Here is an 8,775-nt window from a genome sequence, read left to right as displayed (position 1 = left end):
AGCACTTAATAAAGTGTTCTGCACAAGGTAGACACTCAATAAATGCCACTAATTGATTGAAGAGGTCCACATGGGTGACCAGAGAGGCAGCCAAGGTGCTGGGTTATGAAAGTAAGAGGGAAGCAGAGTGGCCTAGTGGATACAGCGCTTAGTACAGTGCTCTGCACACAGTAAGCGCTCAATAAATATGATTGATTGATTGATTGATTGATTGATACAGCACAGGCCTGGGATTCAGAAGCACCTGGGTTCTAATGCCAGCTCCCCCATTTGTTTGCTCTTTGGCAAGTTGCTTCACTTCTCTGTTCCTCAGTTCCCTCATCTATAAAATGGGGATTAAGACAATGAGCCCCACGTGGGACAGGGACTGTGTCCAACCTGATTTTCTTGTATCAATCCCAGTGCTTAGTAAGGTGCCTGGCACATAGTAAACCCTTAACAAATACCACCATTATTATTATCATTATTATTATTATTATTATTATCATTAGAACAAATACGAAAAGTTTCTTTGCGGAAGTTTACAGACCCTCTATGGTTGCTGCAGAGGCATTGGGTTTTCATCCAGATCCCTATAACTGGAGAACAGTTTATGAGATGAACTCGGTGACAAAAGCCAAAGAATGGGGAGGTTGGGTGCTTAAAAATAAAAACATCCAATGTCATATCAGTACCAGACAGGGGACAGACCTGCTGAAAATGAGACAAATGATCACTCTAGACGTAACTAAACTCAGGAATAGTCTCAGACAAACTTGATCACGTCTCCCTTTGACTCAGGATTCAGAATCACAGTTGATATTTAGGTCCATCACCTTAAAAGTCGCACTTCCTCTCTAGTTCATTAGTAATGATATTTATTATACACTTCCTATGGGCTAAATGCTGAGGTAGAAAAATCAATCAGTAGTATTTGTTAGAGAAATCGTGTTGCCTAGTGGAAGGAGCATAGGCCTGGAAGTTGGAGGATCTGGGTTTAATCTGGGCACTGCCATTTGCCTGCTCTGTGAGCTTGGACAATTCCATCACAGCAGAGAGGAGCATCCATGATAACTGCTGCCCTCTCTCCTGCCATTGAGGGTCCCTGTTCATGGCATACTCCAAGCACCCTGGGTTGGGGATAAAAGCTACTCCAACACACATCTGCAGCATGTGACCTTCACAAAACCCCTGGACGAATGGTGACTGCAGTGACTATGGGTGCAGACTGAACTCTGAGCCCCAAGGAACCTGAAATTCTGCTCCTCTGGCCAAAGCATCCTACTGACTTTGTGGGGTTTTTGTGTATTTGTCTATGATGTTTTAACGTTTCACTAATCCTGATGTATCTATCTTTTCTCCTCATATCCTCCTAGATTGTGAGCCCCCTTGAGGTACATGGACCGTATCTATTCCACCGCCCCCAATCTGTGTATACTCTCCTCGTGCTTTATACAATGCTCTGCACATGGTAAAAGCTTAATGAATACCAATACTACTACTACTACTACTACTACTACTACTACTACTACTACTACTACTACTACTACTACTACTATTAAAATTCTCTGTGCCTCATTTTCCTCATCTGTAAAATGGGGATTCCATACCTGTTCTCCCTCCCCTACACTGTGAGCCTCAAGTAAGACAGGCACTGTGTCTGACCGGATTATCTTTTTTCTTAGATCAGTGTTTGGCACACAGAAAACACTTAAATACTATTATTAGTAGTAGTAGTTGTGGTGTTTTCAATGAAGACTCACTCTGTGCAGAGCACTGCACTAAGAACTTGAGGAAGGTACATTAGAGTTAGTATACATGACTTCTGCCCTGAAGAAGCTTACAATCTACTTGAGGACACATCCATTGAAATTACAGACAGGAAGAAGCAATAGGGTATGAGGTGAATGAAGTGTAACAGAAGTTTGCATACTGAAGTGCTTAGGTGACACAGAATTATTGAAATTGCAGCTGGGGAGGAAATAGGGCATGGGGATGAGAGATATCAATAGAAGACACAAGACAGTCTCCGTCCCACATGAAGTAATGGAAAGACAGTACTGGTGTTTTGTCATCAGCATTTACTGAACATTTACTGTTCATAGAGCACCGTAATAAGGATCTGGGAGTGTACAGTTCAATAGAGTTGGAGGACACAATGCCTGCTCATGAAGAGCTTATGGTCTAGAGGAGAAGGCAGAAATTAAACTAAATCACAGAAAGGGGAAATAGTGTAAGAATATAAAGTTAAATGCTGTGGGGCTGCTGAGGGTGGGGTGAATATCAAATGCCTAAGGGCTACAGATCTGAGTACATAGGTGATGCAGGGCAGAGGGTGGGTAGGGGAAATGAGGTGTTAGGAAAGGCCTCTTGGAAGAGATGTGACTTTAGGAGGGCTCTGATAGTTGGGAGTATCTGATATGAAGAGGAAGGAAGTTCCAGGCCACAGGTGTCGGAGGTGGGACAGATGGGATCGTGGTACAGAGATTTGGTTGGCATTAAAGGATCTAAGTGTGTGGGTTGGGTTGTAATAGGAGGGCAGTGAGGTAAGGTGGGAGGGAGGGAATCGATTGACTGGTTTAAAGCCAGTGGGTAAGGAGTTCCTTTTTCATGTGGAGGTGGATTGCCAACCATTGAAGGTTTTTGGGGAGTGAGGAGATGTGGACTTAATGTCTTTTTTTTTTGTTTCAGAAAAAAGATCCAGACATCAGAGTGAAGTGTGGACTGCAGTGGGGAGAGACCAAACTATAGGTTTTGAGAAGCAGCGTGGCTCAGTGGAGAGATCCCGGGCTTTGGAGTCAGAAGTCATGGGTTCAAATCCTAACTCCACCAAATGTCAGCTGTGTGACTTTGGGCAAGTCACTTCTCTGTGCCTCAGTTCCCTTATCTGTAGATGGGGATTAAAACTGTGAGCCCCCCATGGGACAACCTGATCACCTTGTAACCTCCCCAGCGCTTAGAACAGTGCTTTGCACATAGTAAGTGCTTAACAAATACCATCATCATAGGGCAGCAGTCATTATCTTTGCAGCAGGGCAGATACAGGAGACAAGAGGGGGCAAGGCCTTAACGTCATTAACATGCCAGAACTCTAGAAATTGCTGAATAAATCTGTCTACCCTGAGCAATTTACCAAGATACTTAGGCTACTCCACAAAGAGGTGGTTGATTGAGTTGGAGATCAAAGAATCCTGTGATACCTTTTCTCCATCCCTGTCAGAGTGAAACAAGACTGTGTGTTAGGCTCAGCCCTGTTCAACCAACCAATCAATCAATGGTATTGATTGAGTGTTTACAGTGTGCAAAGCACCGTACTAAGCACTTGGGAAAGCACAATCCAATAAAGTTGTAGAGGTGATCACTGCCCAGAAGGAGTTAACAGTTTACAGGGCAAGACAGACATTTCAAAAAACTACAGATAGGAGCAATAATAAAATATAACATTATTATTAATATTATTATTGTACTTGTTAAGTGCTTATTATGTACCAAGCACGTTCTAAGCACTGGGGTAGATATGAGTTCATCAGGTTGGACACAGTCCCTATCTCACATGGGGCTCACACTCTTATAACCATTTTACAAGTGAGGTAACTGAGGCACAGAAAAGTTCAGTGATTTGTCCAAGGCCACACAGCAGACATGTGACGGAGTCAGGATTAGAACCTAGGTCCTTCTGACTCAGGTCCAAGCTCTATCCACTAAGTTACACTGCTTCTTAATATATACATAAATGCTGTGGGATCTGGCTGCCATGTTCAGGGATTTTGCAAATTGGAATCAGACTATGTGACTGATGCACAGGGAATCTTTCCCAACTCAACAGGAAAAGGCTCATCAAGAGACAGAAGTATGGTAATTATTGCAGGCAGATGACTGCGCTTTTGAAGCAACAATAAAAGAGGAAATACAAATAATTATGAGTTGCTTATAGCTCCGAAGAAAACGGAAACCATATACCACCTTACCAAAGGTTTTCACCAGCTATACAGAACTTTAAGCAAATAGAGAAGTTAAGTGACTTGGCCAGAGCTCCACCACTTTCCTGTTGCACAACCTGGGGCAAGTCATTTACCTTCTCTATGCCTCAGTTACCTCATCTGTAAAATGGGGATTAAATCATCCTCCCTTTGAGTTGGACTGTGAGCATTGTGTGGGAAAGGGACTGTGTCCAACTTGATTATCTAGCAGCCACCCTCGTGCTTAGTGGAGTGCCTGGCATATAACAGGCACTTAACAAGTACTATACACAACAGTAACAACAGCAATAACAAAAAATGAAACAAAAGCCAACATTTAATTCTGTTACCTAGGTAGCATACTGTCCATCGACTCATGGATAGAAAAAAACCTTAGAAAATTGAATAATAATAAAAATAATAATAATGGCATTTATTAAGCACTTACTATGTACAAAGCACTGTTCTAAATGCTGGGGAGGTTACAAGGTAATCAAGTTGTCCCACGGGGGGCTCACAGTCTTAATCCCCATTTTACAGATGAGGGAACTGAGGCACAGAGAAGTGAAGTGACTTGCCCAAAGTCACACAGCTGACAATTGGTGGAGCCGGGGTTTGAACCCATGACCTCTGACTCCAAAGCCCATGCTCTTTCCACTGAGCCACACATACAAAACAATAATCATAATAATGGTATTAAGTGCTTACTATGTGCCAGGCACTTTACTAAGTGCTGGGGTGGATACAAGCAAATTGAGTTGGACATAGACCCTGTCCCATGTGGGGCTCACAGTCATTCATTCATTCATGCATTCATTCATTCAATCAATTGTATTTATTGAGCACTTACTGTGTGCAGAGCACTGTACTAAGTGCTTGGGAAGTACAAGTTGGCAACATATAGAGACGGTCCCTACCCAACAGTGGGCTCATAGTCTAGAAGAATGACTATGGCATTTATTAAGTGCTTACTATGTGCAAAGCACTGTTCTAACCACTGGGGAAGTTACCAGGTAATCAGGTTGTCCCACGGGGAGCTCACAGTCTTCATCCCCATTTTCCAGATGAGGTAACTAAGGCACAGAGAAGTTAAGTGACTTACCCAAAGTCACACAGCTGACAGTTGGCAGAGCTGGGATTTGAACTCTGACTCCAAAGCCCGGTCTTAATCTTCATTTTACAGATGGCATAACTGAGGCACAGAGAAGTTCATTCATTCATTCAATCATATTTATTGAGCGTTTACTGTGTGCAGAGCACTGTACTACGCGCTTGGGAAGTACAAGTTGGCAACATATAGAGATGGTCCCTACCCAACAACGGGCTCTACTTTGTCCAAGATCACCCAGCAGACAAGAGGCAGAGCCGGAATTAGAACCCATGACCTTCTGACTCCCGGACTCGGGCTCTATCCACTAAACCCTGCCGTTTGGCTTTTTCAGGGACTGTAAGAATGTACTAACAATCAATCAATCAATCAATCGTATTTATTGAGCACTTACTATGTGCAGAGCACTGTACTAAGCGCTTGGAGGGCACAAGCTTCATATCAAGTTAAAGTCTACAAGGTCGTTGGGGTTTTCATCCTTCTATGCGGCTGTGAGACCGGGACTTATTACAGATCACGCTTCCAGCTCCTGGAGCAATTTCACCAATGTCATCTAACGAACGTATTCAACATTAAAAGGCAGGATAAGATGACTAACAACAAGTTCTTGTGATAAAGTCAGGTCAAATGCTTCAAAGTAATGCTCACAGCAACGGAACGTTGCTGGGAAGAATATGGGAAGCAAATGGAGAGCTGCAGGATACCCAATCAACTTTTGACTGGGGAGCTCAAAAGGATTACACACACTGAGCTAAGGAGGAGATAAAATTGCTTAAAAGGCAGAGAGAAACACAGTCTCAAATAATGTTTTATAGCAGTGGACTGTCGGGAGGCTAATGTTGTAGACAAGTCTAGGGGGAGAGGAAGAATTCAGGAGACGTTTGGAACTGTGAAGGCACAGGTATAAACAGAGACAGGCCCGATTTGGGCTAAACCAGTAGCACAGCCGAGCTCTAGCTTTATTTTTAAACAATGGGAGATGGTTAAATTGATCCCGTCTTAGTATTTTCAGATTCATCTGCAAACATAAATGGGACCTCATTGTCAGTAACATCATCTTCTAAAATGGACAGCTACGGATAGTCCGGTGTTTAATGTTGCCAGAATATTGCTTCATTCAAGTTTTATCATGGCTCATTGATATCAAATAATAAAACACCATGGCTGCAAATCTCCCCTCTGTGAGGTAGATACAATAATTTGAAACAAATGTTTTGCAGGAATATTTCATAGAGCAGCCCTATCTCTGCAATGAAGATGCTGATGTTCATATCTGTATACATAGGTTCATTCCTTCCCAAAACGTTTGTTGACTATGAAGAATCATTAAGAAAGAAGGTGGTCAAATATCTTACAGAAGATCAAAAATATAGACTAGAACTGACTGGCCCCGATAAGCGTGATTTCTTGCTCTGATCTGAAAGGATTCATCATTCTTCTTCAGGATGGGGCATAAGGCTCTTGCATCTGCAGTGTCTAATACAGTGTTTTGTGCTCAGTGGGAAGTCAGTATATCCCACTCATTGATTGATATAGGACTCTTAGAGCTGGAAGAGTCCTTCAGCCTTCTGGTACCCTGCCCTCCAAGCATGGAGGTCATCTTCTAGACTGCAAGCTCATTGTGTGCAGAGAACATGTCTACCATCCCTTTTAAATTGTTATATTGAACTTTCCCAAGTGCTTAGTACAGTGCTCTGTACACAGCAAGAGTTCAATAAATATCATTGATTAAGCTGCCAATCAATCAATGGTATTTACTGAGCACTGCACTAAACCATTCATTCATTCATTCAATCGTATTTATTGAGCGCTTACTGTGTGCAGAGCATTGTAGTAAGCGCTTGGGAAGTACAAGTTGGCAACATATAGAAACGGTCCCTACCCAACAATGGGCTCACAGTCTAGAAAGGGGGAGCCACTTGGGAGAGTACAGTAAAAATAAAAAATAAAGATTATTGTATTTGTTAAGTGCCTACTATGTGCCGGGCACTGTACTAAGTGCTGGGATGGATAAGAGTAAATCAGGTTGGACACAGTCCCTGCTCCACATGGGGCTCAGTTTCAATTCACATTTTACAGATGAGGTAACTGAGGCACAGAGAAGTGAAGTGACTTGCCCAAGGTCATACAACAGACATGTGGTGAAGCTGGGATTAGAACTCATGACCTTCTGACTTTCAGGCCAATGCTCCATCCACTACACCAGGTCCCTGCCCATAGAGAAGCAGCATGGCTCAGTGGAAAGAGCCCGGGCTTGGGAGTCAGAAGTCATGGGTTCTAATCCCTGCTCCACCACTTGTCACCTGTGTGACTTTGGGCAAGTCACTTCACTTCTCTGAGCCTCATTTCTCTCATCTGTAAAATGGGGATTAAGACTATGAGCCCTACATGGAACAACCTGATCACCTTTGTATCTACCCCAGCGCTTAGAACAGTGCTTCATGCATAGTAAGCGCTTAACACATACCATTATTTATTTTTATTTTATTTATAACAAGCTTACAGTCTAGAGGGTGAGATAGGCATTAATAGGAATATGTAACATAATATATAATTTATAGTATATAATTTAAAGATTTGTACATAAGTGTGCAGATGGCTATGCTGGTTTTAAAGATCTCCAGGTTTGAAAATTCCACAGCCTCCCAAAGAAGTCTTTTCCACTGTTTTTCATCTGCCTGGCAATCAACTCCTTCCTAAAACCCAATTGAACTCTTCTGAGCTGAAAATAAGACAAATGAGCCAAATTGTACCCTGCCAATTGAGAGTTCCCGGGTACTCTGAGTCAAACTTCCCTTTATAGTTCAGGAGGATCTCATAGTCAGTCAGTCGCATTTATTGAGTGCTTACTGTGGACTGAGCACTCTCCTAAGTGCTTGGGAGAGCACAATACAACACCTGCTGTAAGCACCCGCCTGCGTTTCATTCATTCAATCGTATTTATTTCCCCAATAAATTGTTTCTCCAATCAGAAGGGGCTTGAGCAACAGCCACCTAACGATGACCACTAAACAGTGTCACCTGATCCCAAAGCTGACTGGAAGAAAGTTCTAGAGAGTTTTCAAGTGTTTCAATTCCAGAACAACCCAGAAACTGTGTGGTCTAGTGACAGAGCACAAGCCTGGGTGGCAGAAGACGTAGGTTTTAATCCTGGCCCTGCCACTTGTCCGCTGTGTGACCTTGGGCAGTTCACTTTACTTCTCTGTGCCTCAGTTACCTCATCTGTAAAATGGAGATGAAGACTGTGAGCCACCATGTGAGTCAATGGACTATGTTCAACCTGATTAGCTTGAATCTATCCCGGAGCTTAGTATGAACCCTGGCACATATCATCATCATCAATCGTATTTATCGAGCGCTTACTATGTGCAGAGCACTGTACTAAGCGCTTGGGAAGTACAAATTGGCAATATATAGAGACAGTCCCTACCCAACAGTGGGCTCACATATGAGAAGCAGGATGGCACAATGGATAGCGCATGGGCCTGGGACTCAGAAGGTCATAGTTTCTAATCCCGGCTCTGCCACTTGTCTGCTGTGTGACCTTGGGCAAGTCACTTCTCTTCTCTGGGCCTCAGTTACCTCATCTGTAAAATGGGGATTGAGAATGTGAGCCCCACATGGGACAGGGACTGTGTTCAACCCGATGTGCTTGTATCCACCCCAGCGCTTAGTACAGTGCCTGGCACATAGTAAGCACTGAACAAGTACTATAATTATTATTATTCC

Source organism: Tachyglossus aculeatus, chromosome 2 (assembly GCF_015852505.1).
Source record: "Tachyglossus aculeatus isolate mTacAcu1 chromosome 2, mTacAcu1.pri, whole genome shotgun sequence".
NCBI classification, from domain to species: Eukaryota; Metazoa; Chordata; class Mammalia; order Monotremata; family Tachyglossidae; genus Tachyglossus; species Tachyglossus aculeatus.
This window is presented reverse-complemented; position numbering follows the sequence as displayed.